Source organism: Leucoraja erinacea, chromosome 4 (genome assembly GCF_028641065.1).
Source record: "Leucoraja erinacea ecotype New England chromosome 4, Leri_hhj_1, whole genome shotgun sequence".
NCBI classification, from domain to species: Eukaryota; Metazoa; Chordata; class Chondrichthyes; order Rajiformes; family Rajidae; genus Leucoraja; species Leucoraja erinaceus.
In genome coordinates this window covers 15,964,160-15,983,248 of record NC_073380.1, presented here as the reverse complement: position 1 = coordinate 15,983,248, position 19,089 = coordinate 15,964,160, and the positions used below count along the sequence as shown (strand labels likewise).

At 43.1% G+C, this 19,089-nt stretch overlaps 1 protein-coding gene across 2 annotated transcripts in view; it reads left to right on the top strand.

The window, feature by feature from the left end:
• arpp21 (cAMP-regulated phosphoprotein, 21) overlaps nucleotides 1–19,089 on the top strand; it is a 178,297-nt gene that overhangs the window by 22,422 nt on the left and 136,786 nt on the right. For both annotated transcript variants that reach the window (XM_055633761.1, XM_055633759.1), the window contains exon 2: nucleotides 17,227–17,390. The gene's annotated coding sequence lies outside the window, so the exon portion shown is untranslated. The remainder of the gene's footprint in view (nucleotides 1–17,226; nucleotides 17,391–19,089) is intronic.

Here is a 19,089-nt window from a genome sequence, read left to right as displayed (position 1 = left end):
CAGGCCCTTCAGCCCATCGAGTCTCCGCCGACCAGCGATCCCCGCACATTAACACTACCCTACACACACTAAAGGACAATTTTACATTTATACCAAGTCAATTAACTGACAAATCTGCATGTCTTTGGAGAGTGGCAGGAAACCAAAGTTCTCGGAGAAAACCCATACAGATCATGGGGAGAATGTACAAACTCCATACAGACAAGATTGAACCAGGGTGTCTGGTGCTGTAAGGCAGTAGCTCTACTGCTATGCCACCAGTTGCTATATCAAACTTGGTATGTTGCATTCCAGATTTGTTTTAGTTCATTGTCTGTGGTTTGAGCCTGTATCAGATCTTCAATCATAGTCTGATTGATTGTGACTGCATCTAACTGTTCATCCATAGGTGGTTGCCATGCCTTTCATTCTTGGGCACAATTCATCTGCTCATATGTTCCCTGCAGGGGAAAGCTTATGGTGTGATTTTACTTTACTTGTACCATATTCTCAGTCCTTGGGCTTCCTGAATGACGTATTTGAGAAGGGACACAGATGGCAATGGTTTACCATGCGCTGACATGAAACCCCTCGCTTCCCATAGTGGCAAACACTCAGTCAGGCTGTTACACACATACATGTTGTCTTGATATATGGCGACTGGTGAGGGAAACTTGTCATCGGTGGCTGTTCACATATGCTACTGCTGCTAGCTCAGCATTCTCAGCACTCATTCGAGCTGGTAGCTTCAAAGCTATCTCGGCTAGCGATATGCCTTGGTCGTTTTCTGCATAAGTGCTACATCCTGTCTTCCTGATTCCATTGACCACCCTGGAAGACCCATCAACACAAAGTGGTATCAGTAGTTTCTTTAAAGTGGTATCAGTAGTTTCATTTCTACTAGCAGTTTGTCTCTGATCCTCCCTATCCTCTGATTCATGGTTGTTTACCCTGCAGCCTCCCCCCCAATTTGTTTTGGTATCAATTGCCCCTTGGGATCATTTGCTGTCCACACGTGACATTCATTACGGTTATCTGCAAGAAAGGTAAGAAATAGGTGCGGGAGTAGGCCATTCGGCCCTTCGAGCCAGCACCGCCATTCAATATAATCATGGCTGATCATCCAAAAATCAGTACCTTGTTCCAGCTTTTTCCCCATATTCCTTGATTCCCTTAGACCTAAGAGCTAAATCTAACACTCTCTTGAATATGCCTTATAGTTGTATAACGACCTTGCAGTAACAAGGTCCACCTTGCTGTGTGATTCTGGTAATGGTACCATCTTTGATTCCACTGATTCTCCTCAGGGTAGCATCTTTGATTTGTCCATCCACTAACAACTGGATGGGTGTATGTTTGGTGACAACGTTTAAAGGATTGAGCCCAATCACACATGTGAAATGTCGTATTGCCCAAAAGACCGCTAAAAGACGTTGGTCACAAATTATAAACCCCTGGAGTTCGTTGTCGGGATGCATAAGCATTTTGTCTAAGTCTTCCGTGGTGTTCCTGCAAGAAGACCGCTGTGATTGTTAAATCAGTTGGCGCAACTTGCATTGGGAAAGGCAGGGTTGGGCTTGGTAGCTGCGAAACTGGGGCCTTGGGCAGGACTTGCTTTAGATCCCTAACGGCCAGAGTGTGATGCTCTGTCCATAACCATGGGGCATCTTTTTTCAAAACCCCCAACAGTGGGGAGGCTTTGGTGGAGGAACCATCAATATGGTTTCTGCAATACCCAACCAGTTCTAAGAAGCATTTGAGTGATTATATATCTATCAGGAAGAGGTGGTTGTAAAATATCTTCAATGTCTTTTCTTTCAATCCCCCATAAGTTACTACATTTCCCAGATATATAACTTGCAGCTACATAATCTGGACCTCTTTAGGATTAACGTTAAGTCGCAGAGTGGTCAGCAGAGCTAACAGTTCACTGAGGAGTTGAAGGTGTTCTCCCCTGGTGTCTGTTTGTAGTAGCAGATCATCCACATACTGAATCAGACACCGCTCGTGAGAAACTATTATCCCCCTCTTCCATCATAGATGAGGCCCTCACACGTGTCTCCTCAGTATCCCCTCCTCCCCAGTTGCAACAGAGACAGAGTCCCCTTAGTCCTCACCATTCACCCCATCAGCCATCGCATACAGCACATAATCCTCCGACATTTTCACCACCTCCAGTGGGATCCCATCACTAGCCACCCCTTTATGCTTTCTGTAAAAAATGTTCCCACCGCAACTCCCCGGTTAACTCATCCTTTCCCACTCAAACCACAACCCTCCCCAGGTACTTTTTCCATGCTTACATTTAGCCCATATCCCATTGAACCTTTCCTGTCCATATATCTGGCCAAATCTTTTATAAATTGTAAATTGTAACTCTTCCATAACTTCCTCTGGCAGTTCATTCCAGGTCCGGACTGCCATCTGAGTGAAAACGTTGCCCCTGAGGTCCCTCCTAAGTCTCTCCCCTCTCTACTGAAGCCAATGCCCTCTAGTTTTAGAATCCTCCACTCTGGGAGAATGACAGTGAGTGTTCACTTTAATCCATGCCCTTCATGATTTTATAAACTTCAGTGAAATCACTCCTCGGCTCCGGAGAAAGAAAATGCCATCCTATCCAGCCTCTCCTTAAAAGATTAAGCACAAATGTATGTAACATCCCGATTAATCTTCTCCGCACCCTTTCCAACATAATGACAACACAGATGGTCGACCACACTGCGTACCTGACATAATACTTTCAGGGAGCCATGCACCTTTACTCACAGATCTCTCTGTTCTACAACACTCTCCAGAGTTCCTACCATTTATTGTGTAAATCCTGCCCTGGTTTAACACACCAAAGTGCAAAACATCACAAGCCAAGAGTCAATATTCAAGAGTGTTTATTTGTCATACGTGCCGAAATTGGAACAATGAAATTCTTACGTGCAGCAGCATAACATGGAAACATAATATAACATCACAAACAAAAATAAGTTCATAAATTAAAAAAGAACAAGGTTAGTACAAAAGCCCAAAGTCAACCAAGTTCAACCAAGGCAGTTCGTAGTTCATAATTGAGTTGGTCTTTTCCACAACCTTTTTAAAACAAATGGAATTATAGTCACTGTTCCCAATTGTTCCTCCACTGACAGTTCAGTCACTTGCGCCATCTCATTTCCCAGTAAACGGAGAAACATAAAAAATAGGTGCAGGACTCGGCCATTCGGCTCTTTGAGAGCACCGTCATTCAATATGATCATGGCTGATCATCCAAAATCAGTACCCCGTTCCTGCTTTCTCCCCTTAGCCCTTGATTCCGGTAGCCCTCAGATCTACATCTAACTCGTAGGTGATCAAGCTTTGCTCCTTCTCCATTAGAGTAATTCATATTTTGCTTCAGAACAAGTTCTTGACCCACTTAACAAATTATGTCCCATCCAAGAGTCCACGGAGATGTTTGCAAATGGTATCTGGGGTGAAAGACGAGAGTGACAAGAATAGATTGGAGAACTGGGACTGTTTTCTTTGCAGTAGAGGAGCCTGAGGGAAGCTCGGGTAAATGGCTTCAACTGATAGGGGGTCTGCTCTGCGTGGATCATGGCAGGCTATTCCTGTTGATACAAGCTTGACGACTGGAGGTCACAGACTAAGAAAAGGTAAATCAAATTCATTGGGAGAAGAGGAGCAGCATGGTGGTGCAGCGGTGAAGTTGCTGCCTCACAGCACCAGAGACCCGGGTTTGATCCTAATTATGGGTGCTGTCTGTACGGAGTTTGTGCGTTCTCCCCGAGATCTGCGTGGGTTTCTCCAGGTGCTCCAGTTTCATTCCACACTCAACGACATACAGGTCTGTAGTTTAATTGGCTTGTGTAAAATGATAAATTGTCCCTACTGTGTGCAGGATAGTGTTAGTGTGCGGGGTCATCGATGGTCGGACTGGACCCGGTATGTTAAAGGGCCTGTTTCCGCACTGTATCTCTAAACTAAACTAAACTAAGAGGAAAAACATTTTTACGCACCGTGTGGTTGGTATCTAGATGTGAAAGAGGCAGGTTCCATTGTCACCTTCAGGAAAGAATGGGTTAAATGTATGAAAACAAAAAGCAAAATATTCAAAATTGCAAAGTGGATAAAATCATGAGAGGAATAAATTGGGTAAATGCACACTTTTAACTAGGATAGAGGAATCAAAAACCTGATGACATATGTTGAAGGTGCGAGGAACTAGATTTAATACAAACTTGGCAGACAACTTTTTCACTCAAGGGATGGTAGGTATATGGAACGAAATGTCAGAGGAGGCAGTTGAGGCAGATTCGATAGCAGCATTTAAAAGACACTTAGTCAGGTACATGGATAGGAAAGACTTAAACATGGGGAAATGGAGATGCTTAAATAGGGCATTTAGTTTGGATGGATGAGTTAGGTTGAAAGGACTGTTTTTGTGCCCTATAACTCTATGGCTATGGAGAAGGGGCTGCAGTGTGAAACTAGTGAATTGCTCTGGTAGAGTGGTGATTTGGACACAATGGGCTAAATGGTTTAGGAGGATCATTGTGTTCATCATCTGCCAACAAAACCAAATCACCGGTGTTTGACCAAAATGCTGTTAACTTAACTTTGTTCTTGAGGCCTTGAGAATACCTGTTGGAATGATGATGGCTGTGGCATTGGGGCGAGGAGTGGGTGGGGGGAGGGGGGTTGCTCGTCTTCATAGAATAGGTCAACAAAGAGCCCGATCTAGAACTGCTGTATGCTCAGTTGCTGCCAGCATAAAGCATGGGACAAGTGCAATTCCTGATAACATGCCATCAATTATGGCTTCAGGCTCATAGAGTCATAGAATCATAGAGTGATACAGCGTGGAAACAGGCTCTTTGGCCAAACTTGCCCACACCGGCCAACATGTCCTAGCTATACTAGCCCCACTTGCCCACCTTTGGCCCATATCCCTGCAAACCTTTCGTTGTCCAAGTCGAAATGCATTTCGTTGTCCAATGCATTTCGTTGTTTCTGTACTGTACACTGACAATGACAATTAAAATTGAATCTGAATCTGAATCTGAATCTGAAACCTCTTCCATTCATGTAACTTATCATCACCTGCTTTAGAACGGGTTGCAATTTGGAATTTTTGATAACCTATGGTAAAATATAGCTTGAGTGTAACATAAGGTCATAAGTTCATAAGTGTTTGGAGCAGAATTAGGCCATTCGGCCCATCATCTCTGCTCCGCCATTCAATCATGGCTGATCTATCCCTCCCTCCTAACTACATTCCCCTGCCTTCTCCCCATCACCCCTGACACCCATAACCATCTCCTCTCAGCTCTGGGCAGCTTACATCAGTTCAAACCACGATACAGATCTCCAAAACTCAGAGTACCATGAGCATATTTAGCACTTTCTATTTTGGACATACAATACCAGTACCTCAGACATCTGAGTGCTATTTCACAGAGTCAGCTTTTCCATACTCCTTGAATGCTCTGACTTAACAGTGGACCTTAGAAGAGCATCCCTTAGAGCAACATTTAGTTTTATTATTCCACATATAAATTATACCGTGTCACTCCTGTGATTAAGATTTCTCATGGTTTACTTTCAGCAAGAAAACAGAGCAGTCAATCATCTCACACTGTGTTTTTATTATCTTGAGGAGGATTATTTGCTTTCTGTCTGAATTTGTTCTTTAGTCGTGTCATCTAGTCAGTGCGTGCTGAAGAAAAGACAACCCCCTCAATTTTCCATGCAATTAATAATTACTTGTGCAGTATTTTTCATGTTATGAAGATGGAAGATTAGAGAGACGTTGATTAATGATTCATTTCCACCCCACAAGTAACCATTGTGTCATAAAGATATAAAAATCTTGTAGTTACTATATCTTGTTGAAGCAGTTTGGGCTGCTCACACTGTTTGATCAATGTACATCACTAAGGCCTTTAATAAACCGACTTGTTCGTTAGACTCACCACTGATCTACAAGCTTATTATTTTGTGTCTGTGCCTATCTGAGTAAAGTCAGATATCGGGCAAGGGGTATAACACAAAATTCCCTCCCACAGGGTCACAGGAAGAACATGCAAACTCCGCAAACACAGCACCCTAAGTCAGGATCAAACCTAGGTCTTTATAGCACTGTGCCACTCATGGTGAATTTTCTTTTATAGTATGTGTTTCTAATATTTTGGGGTCATCTTTCCTTAACAAATACATTTCCAAACTAAAAGCTAGAGGATGTAGGAGCGATCTTAAATGAATACCTCATCTGATATCACCAAGAATGATGGTGTAATTGGAGTGAAACAATGACATTCTCAAGTGTATTATCACCAAAAAGGAGGAGGTATGAGATGTCTTGGCAGGCTGAAGATACATTTATTTTGACAGATAATCTCCCAGAGCCTGAGGAAAGATATCTCGGCTGCATTAACAGAGAAGGGAGGATATTGTTGATGACTTGACATAGATTTTTTAATCAGATGCCAGATAACTGGAGGACTGCAAACCTGTAAACTCTGTTCAGGAAGAACAATATTGATAGGACAAGCTAGTGGGTCAATAGACAATAGACAATAGGTGCAGGAGTAGGCCTTCGGCCCTTCGAGCAAGCACTGCCATTCACTGTGATCATGGCTGATCATCCACAATCAGTACGCCGTTCCTGCCTTCTCCGCAGTTGGTCAAGTTGGAAAATTGCCAATGAACAGGATTAATCTATTCTTGGAAAAGCAGAGATTAATCGAAGACAGGGAGCATGTTTCTGATAAAACGAGATCCAGACTAATCAATTTAGTTTAGTTTAGTTTTAGAGATACAGCATGGAAACAGGCTCTTCAGCCCACCGAGTCCGCATCGACCAGCAATCCCCATACACTAACACTATCCTACACACACTAGGGACAATTTACATTTATTCCAAGCCAATTAACCTACAAACCTTTGTAGTGTGGGAGGAAACCGAAGATTTTGGATAAAATTCACGCGATCATGGGGAGAACGTACAAACTCCGTACAACTCTACCGCTGTGTCAACGTGCTGCCCTTGAGTTTGATTGAATTTTCTAAAGAAGCAGCACAATGATGAGGACAGTGCAGTTGAAATCGTCAACATGGAATTCAGTATTGCCTTTGACACAGTCCCACATTGAAGACTGGTCCTAAATGTTAGAGCATGTAGGATCCAACGCAAGCTGGCAAATTCAATCCACAGCTATTTGATAATAGGAAACAGAAGATTGTTAATGTAGAGTTTATTTTGCGAATTGAAACCTGTAACATTTGGGGGAACTCCGGGGATTGGTGCTGAGACCTCAGGTACTTGTTATAATGAGGAACATAGAACAGTACAGCACAGGAACAGGCCCTTCGGCCCATGATGTCTGTGCTGAACATGATGCTATATCTATATCTATATCGGTGAGACCAAGCGGAGGTTGGGCAATCGTTTCGCCGAACACCTCCGCTCGGTCCGCAATAACCAAGCTGACCTCCCGGTGGCTCAGCACTTCAACTCCCCCTCCCACTCCGTCTCCGACCTCTCTGTCCTGGGTCTCCTCCATGGCCACAGCGAGCAACACCGGAAATTGGAGGAACAGCACCTCATATTCCGTTTGGGGAGTCTGCACCCCGGGGGCATGAACATCGAATTCTCCCAATTTTGTTAGTCATTGCTGTCTCCTACCCTCCCTCAGCCCCCCTGCTGTCTCCTCCCATCCCCCAGCCTTCGGGCTACTCCTCCTTTTCCCTTTCTTGTCCCCACCCACCCCCGCCCCCGATCAGTCTGAAGAAGGGTTTCAGCCCGAAACGTTGCCTATTTCCTTCGCTCCATAGATGCTGCTGCACCCGCTGAGTTTCTCCAGCTTTTTTGTGTAACCTATGATGCTAACTCTTATCTGCCTGCACATGATCCATATTCCTTAATTCCCTGCATATCAATGTGCCTGTCTAAAAGTCTCTTGTATACCATTATTGTGCCTGTTTCCATCACCACCCCAGGCAACACATTCCAAGCACCCATCACTCTCTGTGTAAAAAAAATTGCACCACACATCTCCATTAAATCTGGCCCCTCTCAATGAATATTCTCCTTGATTTTTATCAATGAGTATTTCTCCTCGATTTTTATCAATGAGTAATTCTCCTCTGTTTTTACTCAATGAAGATTTCTCCCCTGTTTAACTGGAGAACAATGCAGATTAGAAAACGTGGGATTATTCTGGAAGATGTCTTGAGGACAGACCACTAGACTTATGTGATCTCCTGGTTGCCCAACACTTTCATTCCCCTTCCCATTCCCACACTGACCTTTCTGTCCTAGGCCTCCTCCACTGTCAGAGTGAGGCCAAATGAAAATTGGAGGAACAGCACCTCATATTTTGCTTGGGCAGCTTACAGCCCAGCGGTATGAATATTGACTTCTCCAACTCCAAGAAACATTTGCATTCCCTCGCTCTCCATCTCTCCTCCACCCTAGTCTTTGTTCTAGTTTCACTGTCATCCTGCTTAGTTTCACTGTTTGTCTCCACTCGTTCTCACTTTCTCCACTGCCAACAATGGACCATTGTTGGCTCCACCTTTCCTTGATCATCGTGCTTATTTGTTATTTTCATATCTTTAGTTCATTTGTTCTTTGTACCTTTTCATATCTGTAGTTTCCTTCTCCCCTGACTCAGTCTGAGGAAGGGTCCTGACCCAAAATGTCACCTTTTTTTTCCAGAGGTGCTTCCTGACCCGCTGAGTTACTCAAGCAACTGTGTCTGTCTTCAGGATAGTCTGTATTATGATCAACTGGACATCCTATCTGAGGGTAGATAAATCTCCCGGATGTGATCAGATACACCAGAGGATGCTGTGGAAAGCCAGAGAAGAAATTGCGGGAGCTCTGGCTGAGATGTATGAATCATAGTTAGACATGGATAAGGTGCTGGATGAGTGGAGGATGGCTAATGTTGTGCCTTTATTTCAGGTTCTTGAAACCTGGGAGAAAGGTTCAGTGCCTACGCTATCTATGCTTCTCATAATTCTATATACTTCTATCAGGTTTCCTCAACCTACGACGTTCCAGAAAAACAATTGTTAAGTTTGTCCAACTTCTCTTTGTAGTCACCCTTTAATCCAGGTAGTATTCTGGTAAACCCCTTCTGCACCCTCTCCAAAGCCTGCATATCCTTCCTGTAATGGGGCAACAAGAATGGCCCTCTGTGCCACCGTACCACTGAAGTATTATCTGCACTTCTGTGCCAAATTACACAATAGATGTAATTGCACTAGACAGGGTGTAGACAAGATTCATTGGGATGGAGCATTTGGGGAGGGACAGGATAGGCTGGGTATGTTTTCTTTGGGGGTAGAGGATTGTATGAAACATTTCCCATGACAAGCATATCTAAAACTAAGGGGGCATGGGTTTAAGAGAAGGGGTAAGAGGTTTAGTGGGTATTTGATAAGAATTGATTTTCACTCAGAAAGTGGTTTCAATCTGGACTAATAATAATAATATATTTTATTGTCATTGCACATAGGTGCAACGAGATTTGGTATGCAGCTTCCATCCGATGTCATAACTTAAACAACTAATAACATTTAGATACCCAGAGAAACATGATTTATAAAAAAGAACAGTAAAACAGTAAAACAGTTTAAAGTACAAATGTGTCTGTGCCGGGTTGATGTGCAACGTGACCATCCGAGGGAGACAGTCCATGGGGGTGGGGGCACTCAGCAGGGCCGGTTCAGAGCAGCGATAGCTCTGGGGATGAAGCTGTTCCTGAGTCTGGAGGTGCGGGCGTAGAAGGCCTTGTAACGTCTGCCGGAAGGTAGGAGTTCGAACAGACTATTACAAGGGTGTGAGGAGTCTTTGTGGATGCTGACGGCCTTCCTGAGGCACCATGTGTGGTAGATGCCCTCCAAGGCTGGTAGCTGTGTCCCAATAATCTTCTGCGCTCTGTGGACGACGCGCTGAAGAGCTCTCCTCTCCGCCTCCGTTGCGGGTTTGGTGGATACTTCTCTCACGTTGGAGAAGTATCTCGATGAGCACATGAATCGCAATGGAATGCAATGCTGTGGACTGTGTTGATAAATGGAATTAGAAAAGATGGAAAGGTTTTGATTGTCCACCCTGTCTATATCTCTCGTAATTTTATATACTTCTATCAAGTCTTCCCCAATCTCCGACATCCCACAGAAAAGCAGTCAACTCTGGGTAAAGCCACTGGAGATGGGCAAGCTTCTTAATGAGTATTTCTCCTCTGTTTTTACCGTGGAGAAAGACATAAGGAGCGGTCAACTTGGAACAGTCAATGGAAGTGTCTTGAGAGCAGTCAGTGTTACGGTTGCAGAGGTGCTGAAGGTCCTGACACGTGTGAATGTAGACAAATCTCCCGAGCCTGAAAAGATATATCCGAGGATACTGGGAAACCAAAAAGGAAATTGCAGGAGTCCTGGCTGAGATTTATGAATTATCATTAAATACCAGTGAGGTGCCAGGAGGCTGGAGGCAAATGATGTGCCTCTATTTAAGGAGAGCTGCAGGGAATTGCCTGGGAACTACAGGTTAGTGAGTCTAAAATCTGGGGCAATTAGGGATAGTCAGCATGGTTTTGTACGTGGGAGGTCGTGTCTCACAAATTGCATTGCGTTTTTTGAAGATGTGACCAAAAATGTTTATGAGGGCAGATCTGTAGATGTATATATGGGTTTCAATAAGGCATTCGACAAGGTTCCGCATGGTAGGCTGCTCTGGAAGCTTAGATCTCATGGGATCCAAGGAAAAATAGGATCGAAAATTGGCTTCATGGGAAGAAGCAGAGGATGATGGTGGAAGGTTTTTTCTTGGATTGGAGGTCTGTGACTAGTGGTTTGCCTCCGGGTTCACTGCTGGGCCCACTGCTGTTTGTCATCTATATCAATTTGGTGGAGAACGTACAAGATATGATTAGTAAGTTTGCATTCCAAAGAGGAAGAAAGATTCCAAGGGGAGTAAGGGGCAACCGTGGCTGACAAGGAAGTCGGGGACAGCATAAAAATAAAAGAGAGGAAGCACAACATCACGGAGATGAGTGGGAAGCCCGAGGATTTGGTAACGTCTAAAGAGCAACAGAATATAACTAAAAAGGCAATATGGGGAGAAAAGATAAGGTACAAAAGTAAGCTAGCCAAGAATATAGAGGATAGTAAAAGCTTCTTTAGGTATGTAAAGAGGAAAAAAATATTTAAGACCAATGTTGGACCCTTGAAGACTGAAAAGGGTAAATTTATTATGGGGAACAAGGAAATGGCAGATGAGTTGAACAGGTACTTTGGATCCGTCTTCACTAAGGAGGACACAAACAATCTTCCTGATGTACTAATGGCCAGAGGATCTGGGATGATGGAGGAACTGAAGGAAATCCACATTAGGCAGGTGTTGGGTAGACTGATGGGACTGAAGGCTGATAAATCCCCAGGGCCTGATGGTCTGCATCCCAGGGTACTTAAGAAAGTGGCTCTAGAAATCATGGACGCATTTGTGATCAATTCCCAATGTTCTACAGATTCAGGATCAGTTCCTGTATATTGGAGGGTAGCTAATGTCATCCCACTTTTTAAGAAAGGCAGGAGAGAGAAAACAGGGAATTATAGACCAGTTAGCCTGACATCGGTGGTGGGGAAGATGCTGGACTCAATTTTAAAAGATGAAATATTGGCACATTTGGATAGCAGTAACATGATCGTTCCAAGTCAGCATGGATTTATGAAGGGGAATCATGCTTGACTAATCTGGAATTTTTTGAGGATGTAACTAGGAGAATGGACAAGGGAGAGCCAGTGGATGTAGTGTATCTGGACTTTCAGAAAGCCTTGGATAAGGTCCCACATAGGAGATTAGTGGGCAAAATGAGGGCACATGATATTGGGGGTAGAGTGCTGACATGGATTGATAATTGGTTGGCAGACAGGAAACTAAGATTAACGGGACCCTTTCAGAATGGCAGGCAATGACTAGTGGGGTACCGCAAGGCTCGGTGCTGGGACCACAGCTATTTACAGTATATATTAATGGTTTAGATGAAGGGAGTACAAGTAACATTAGGACATTTGCAGGTCATATAAAGCTGGATGGCAGTGTGAACTGCGAGGAGGATGCTATGAGAATGCAAGGTGACTTGGACAGGTTGGGTGAGTGGGCAGATGCATGGCAGGTGCAGTTTAATGTGGATAAATGTGGGGTTATCCACTTTGGTAGCAAAAACAGGAAGGAAGATAATTATCTAAATGGTGTCGTTGGGAAAAGGGGAAGTACAACGGGATCTGGGGGCCCTTGTTCATCAGTCAATGAAAGTAAGCATGCAGGTAACAGCAGGCAGTGAAGAAAACAAATGGCATGTTGGCCTTCATAACACGAGGAGTTAAGTATAGGAGCAAAGAGGTCCTTCTGCAGTTGTACAGGGCCCTAGTGAGACCACACTCGGATTATTGTGTGCAGGTTTGGTCTCCAAATTTGAGGAAGAACATTCTTGCTATTGAGGGAGTGCAGTGTAGGTTTACAAGGTTAATTCCCGGGATGGTGGGACTGTAATATGCTGAGAGAATGGAGTAGCTGGGCTTGTATACTTTGGGATTTAGAAGGATGAGAGGCTATCTTATTGAAACATATAATATTATTAAGGGTTTGGACACGCTAAAGGTAGGAAACATGTTCCCGATGTTGAGGGAGTCCAGAACCAGGGGCCACAGTTTAAGAATAAGAATAATCTCCATTTAGAACAGAGATGAGGAAACACTTTTTCACACAGAGAGTTGTGAGTCTGTGGAATTATCTGCCTCAGAGGGTGGTGGAGGCCAGCTCTCTGGATACTTTCAAGAGAGCTAGATAGGGCTCTTAAAGATAGCAGAATCAGGGGATATGGGGAGAAAGCAGGAACGGGGTACTGATTGTGGATGATCAGCCATGATCATGTTGAATGGCGGTGTTGGCTCGAAGGACCGAATGGCCAACTCCTGCACCTGTTGATTGTTGACAAAAATGATTGTCAAAAATTGCAGCAGGATCTTGATTGGTTGTGCAGGTGGGCAGAATGGTTGATGGAATTTAACACAAAAGTGTGAGTTGTTGCATTTTGCAAAGTCAAACCAGGACAAGGCCTACACAGTGAATGGTTGGACTCTGGGGAGTGTACGAGAGCACCGGGATCTAGGAGTGCAGGTACATAGTTCCTTGAAAGTGGTGTCACAAGTTGATAGGGTGGTCAAAAAGATTATTTGGAGCACTGGAGGATGAGGGGCAATCTTATAGAGATGTACATGGTTAGGAATAGATTGGGTAAATTTAACGCAGAAAAGAGGAATCAAGAACCAGAGGACATAGTTTTAATTTGAGTGGGGAAAGACTTAATGGGAACCTTAGGGGCAACCTTTTTGCACAGAGGTTGGTGGGTGTTTGGAACTAGCTGCCGGAGGAGGTAGTTGTGCCAGGGACTATCACAACATTTAAGAACATTTAGATAGGTGCGTGGATAGGATAGATTTAGAAGGAAAATGGGCCAAACGTAGGCAGGTGGGACTAGTTTTCACACCATGTGACTCTATGACTACAACAATGCAAAACAACTCTAAAACAAAGCCTCTCTCTGCAGCTGAAACCCTCTAATCCAGGCAGCATTCTGGTAAATCACCTCTGCACCCTCACAAAAGCTTCCACATTTTCCCTGTAATGGGGTGACCAGAACTGCACTCTAAATTACATGCAATATTCCAATTGCAGAATTGGCTTCATGGTATCAGAAGGTTACATAGAAAATAGGTGCAGGAGGAGGCCATTCGGCCCTTCGAACCAGCACCGCCATTCATTGTGATCATGGCTGATCGTCCCCAATCAATAAACCGTGCCTGTCTTCTCCCCATATCCCTTGATTCCACTAGCCCCTAGAGCTCTATCTAACTCTCTCTTAAATCCATCCAGTGATTTGGCTCCACTGCCCTCTGTGGCGGGGAATTCCACAAATTCACAACTCTCTGGTTGAAGAAGTTTTTTCTCACCTGTCTTAAATGGCCTCCCCTTTATTCTAAGACTGTGGCCCCTGGTTCTGGACTCGCCCAACATTGGGAACATTTTTCCTGCATCTAGCTTGTTCAGTCCTTTCATAATTTTATATGTTTCTATAAGATACCACCTCATCCTTACAAACTCGAGTGAATACAAGCCTAGTCTTTTCAATCTTTCCTCATATGACAGTCCCGCCATCCCAGGGATCAATCTCGTGAACCTACGCTGCACTGCCTCAATCACAAGGATGTGCTTCCTCAAATTAGGTTGTGGTGGAAGTCATTTTCGGACTGGAGGCTTCTGACTAATAGTGTACCTGAGGGATTGGTGCCACAACTATTATTGTTCGTTGTCGATATTAACTCCTTGGATGAGAATACTCAAGGCATGATTAGTAAGTTTGCAAATGACACTAACATAGGTGGTATTGCAGACAATGCAGATGGTTATCAAGAATGACAGCAGAATCTTCATCAGCTGGGAATGTGGACCATGGACTGACTAATGGAATTTAATTCAGATAAGTGCGTGGTATCTTCACCAGAAAAGACCTGTGGAATATTGTGGAGCAGAGGGATCCAGAAATACAAGTACATCGTTTGCTGTAAGTGGCATCGCAGGTGGATTGGGTGGCGAAGAAGGCTTATTGCATGCTGCTGGTCAACAGTCAGGGAATTGTATATTGAAGTTGGGATTTTATGTTGCAGTTGCCATTCAATGCCTTTACTTCTTTAGAAGATTGAGGAGCTTTGGTGTGTCAATTAATGCTCTATTGAACCTCTACCAGTGTAAGGTAGAGAGCATATTGACAGGTTGCATCATGACCTGTTTTGGCAACTCGAAAGCTCAGGAATAAAAGGAGATTTTAAAAAGTGGTTAACCAATGATAGACACGGTCACGGTTGCGCAACGGTAGAGTTGCTGCCTTACAGCGAGTGCAGCGCCAGAGACCCGGGTTCGATTCCAACTATGGGCGCTGTCTGTACGGAGTTTGTACGTTCTCCCCGCAACCTGCGTGGGTTTTCTCCGAGATCTTTGGTTTATTCCCACACTCCAAAGACGTACAGGTTTGTAGGTTCATTCGCTTGGTAAATGTAACCAAAAACAATTGTCACCAGTGGGTGTAGGATAGTGTTAATGTGCGGGGATCGCTGGTCGGCGCGGACCCGGTGGGCCGAAGGACCTGTTTCCACACTGTAACTCTAAAATAAACTAAACTAAACAAAGAGTTGGAGTAACTTAGCACAGAATTGGAGTAACAGGCAGCATCTCTGGAGAGAAGGAATGGGTGACATTTCAGGTCAAGACCTTTCTTCAGACTAGTTAGGGAAAAGGGATACGGGAGATATAGACGATGATGTAGAGAGATAATGAACAATGAATGAAAGATACGCAAAAAAGTAACAATGATAAAGGAAACAGGCCAGTGGTAGCTGTTTATTGGGTGAAAACGAGAAGCTGGTGTGACTTGGGTGGGGGAGGGATGGAGAGAGGGGTTACTTGAAGTTAGAGAAATCAAAATCATACCACTGGGTTGTAAGTTGCCCAAGCGAAATATGAGATGTTGTTCCTCCAATTTGCAATTAGCCTCACTCTGACAATGCAGGAGGCCAAGGACAGAAAGGTCAGTGTGGGAATAGGACGTAAGTCTGCTTGCTGCTGCAAGTAAGAATTTTATTGTTCCGTTTCAGTACAAATAAAACACTCTTGACTCAGTTCAAGGTTCAAGGTTTCAAGGTCAGTTTATTGTCACATGTACCAATTAAGGTACAGTGAGATTTGAGTTACCATACAGCCATACTAAGTGAAAAGCAACAAGACACACAACCACATCAAAGTTAACATAAACAGTGGATTCCACATTCCTCACTGTGATGGAAGGCGGTAAAGTTCAATCTTCTTCCTCTTTGTTCTCCCGCGGTCGGGGCAGTCAAACCATCCGCAGCCGACGACCGAAACCCGCCTCGGGGTGATCGAAACTGTCTCCGCGGCATGGAGCTCCCGAGTCAGCCTCTTCTTACCAGAGACCGCGGGATTCACAATGTTAAAGTCCACAGGCCCCGCGGTTGGAGCTTTGATCCCCGGCAAAGGGAACGCAAGCTCCGCGATGTTAAAGTCCCACAGACTCCCGCGGCTTGGCGCGCCCGTCAGTCACTAGGAAAGGCCAACAACTCCATGTTGTTAGGCCGCAGTGCGGACGGAGATATGATACGGAAAATAATCGCACCTCCGTCGAAGTAAGAGACTGAAAAAATGTTTTCCCCACCCCCCTAAATAAAACAAACCAAGGAACACTAAAACATACTTTTTATCACATACTAAAAATAGCAAAAATGAAGACAGGACAGACAGACTGTTGGCGAGGCAGCCACTTCCAGTGGCGCCACCCAGTGTTTTTCAATATTTGTCACCGTGTTATATGGAAGATGCCGTTAAACTGGAAAGAGTGCAGGGAAGATTTACGAGTATGTTGTCGGGACTTGAGAGCCTGAGCTATAGGGAGAGGTTGGGCTCCCTGGAAATGAAGGAGTGGTCTTATTGAGGTGTATAAAAGTATGAGGGAAACAGATAGTGTGAATGCACACTGTCTTTTTTCCAGGGTAGGGGAATCAAGAATAAGAGGTTTCAGGTGAGAGAGGGAACTTTTTCAGACAGAAAGAACAAGCTGCCAGAGGAAGTAATTGGGGCAGGTTCAGGAACAACATTGAAAAAATATTTAGATAGATACATGGATGGGAGAGATCTAGAAGAATATGGGTCGGGTGCAAGCATATAAAGCTTGCTTGGATGGGGCATCTCGGACAGTATGGACGAGCCAAATGGCTTGTTTCCGTGCTGTATGAATCTGACACTATGACTCTATCACAGTTATTAAAAATATAATTCATTGATTTTTTTTGGAAAAACACTGGGAGCTTTAAGCAATTCTATTTCTTATGACCTGAACAGGATTGAAGCAAGAATCTTTCAGGTAGCTGAATGAGAGCAGCACACAACAAGATATGCGTAATGATGGAGTAAAATAGTTGTTAATTTTAGCTCATTGCGTAGGAGCTGTTATGATTGAACAACCATTTCTTGTCTTTATTAGTGAAGCAGCCAGTAGTTTGAGACAGGTGGAGCTAATTCAAACTGTGAAGCAGATTTATTTCAAGCAGGTCATTATTGCAGAAAATCTGCCTCTCCTCAAGACTTACTTTAACCCGTACATTATTTAATCTTATTTATTGCAGATTGACGATAGTCTAGCAAATCTTCCTTGGATGCAGCATGGAGACTGTCGTTTTGGACTGTTGTTGAGGGCATGCAATTCATTTTACTATTAATCATTTGTGAAATTTCACCAGTGAGCAACATCACATAGGAAACATCAACCTACAGCATCAGTGCACTGAAGGTAATTTTTTGTTAGTAAATCTGAGTGAAAATTCTGATTGAAGTGCTGATAGCCAATATTAATTTTTGCCTTAATATGGTGAGGGAAAGCAGGGATGTTTGGATTTACATGTTAGTAAATTGTGCTTTTGGATATATATTTCATCAATTTATCATTGCGTACCCACAGACCAGTTCTTGAGTCACACTGACTCACCAGCCTAAGAAAAGGTGTGTTTTCTGGAGGATGAGATTTTGAGAATAATTTGATCATTTATCTTTTCTGTTCAGATCGGTAGAAATTTTCATTATGTAAAGTAAAATAAACTTCTCGGATGTTGATGATATGTGGATGTTAATGAGCAAATTGGTTAATTTGCACATTTTGGGCAAGTCTACATTCTCTTTGTTCCATCATAATTTGATGTATGAAAGAAACAATGAAATCTTCAATTAATAAATACAATGTTATATATTATCACGATTATTATGTGAAATTTGAAAATGTGATTTAAAATGCATTTGTGCTTTAAGAATAGAAATTAATTTTAGCTGCAGGATAACAATGACGTAAGTGTTTTTTATCTGTAAATCTGATGTACCGTCGATTTAATGTTGATCGTTATCTATTTTATAGGATCATAAGACATATGAGCAGAATTAGTCCATTCGGCCCATCAAGTCTGGCCTGCCATTCGATGGCTGATCTATTTTTCCCTCTCAACCCCATTCTCCTGCCTTTGCCCATAACCTTTGATGACACTCAATCAAGAACCTACCAATCTCCGCTTTAAAAATACCCAATGACTTGGCCTCCACATCAGTATGGCAATGAATTCCACAGATTCACCATTTTGGTAACTACAGCTGTTGCCAAAACAAAACACATGATTAATTATTTGCATTACTGTTGGTTGATACTAAAGGCTTCCAACTCACAAAGATTTTATGACATTGTGGGGTGGGTGAAGGGCTGGGAGGTTGGTTGGAGGGCTGGGAGGATTCCCTTTATTTTGTGTACAATTAGTTAATCAATGGGCTTTGGATGATCATGAATCTAGAAATCTGGCCATCAATCTTTGCGGAGTTTTCATCAATTATGCAATTTAGAATTGGTGTAATGTACCAGTAACTTGATTTTTTTTTTTTTAAATTAAGCTGCTCAGATGTATGGTCTTGCAAACATTTTATATGAAAACCTATATTTGATATTTTCAAATCGCAATCTTTGCTTTGTAAAACTGAAAAACACAGCTCTCTTTACCATTTCATCTCTTAATTGTATATTGTATTGCTGCATAGGTTGCACTTCATTCATGTTGTGTCGTTCGTCCCTTCTCTCTCATAAATATTTAGATTTTCTTCCCCACTAAGCAATGGCCTTTCACTTTGGTACATTAATGTTTATCTACATGAAACCTTTTGTCGTAATTGCATTCTTACTAAAAATATTCTTATGCCAATTACATTGGTACAGCACAGAATGAAGCCAATCAAACTATTATGTCTGTCTTTTGCACAGGAGAAACACCTTAATACCATTATACAGCTTTTTCCCACTGCTTTGCAAATAATTTATTTTCCAGTAAAAAACATGTAACTACCACTATATATTTTTGGAATTAAATAATTCATAAAATAGCCACTCTACAAAAACAATCATGTCTCCAACATGATATGTGATACTGAATATAATGGTGAAGGCAGTGTATCGTCCTAAA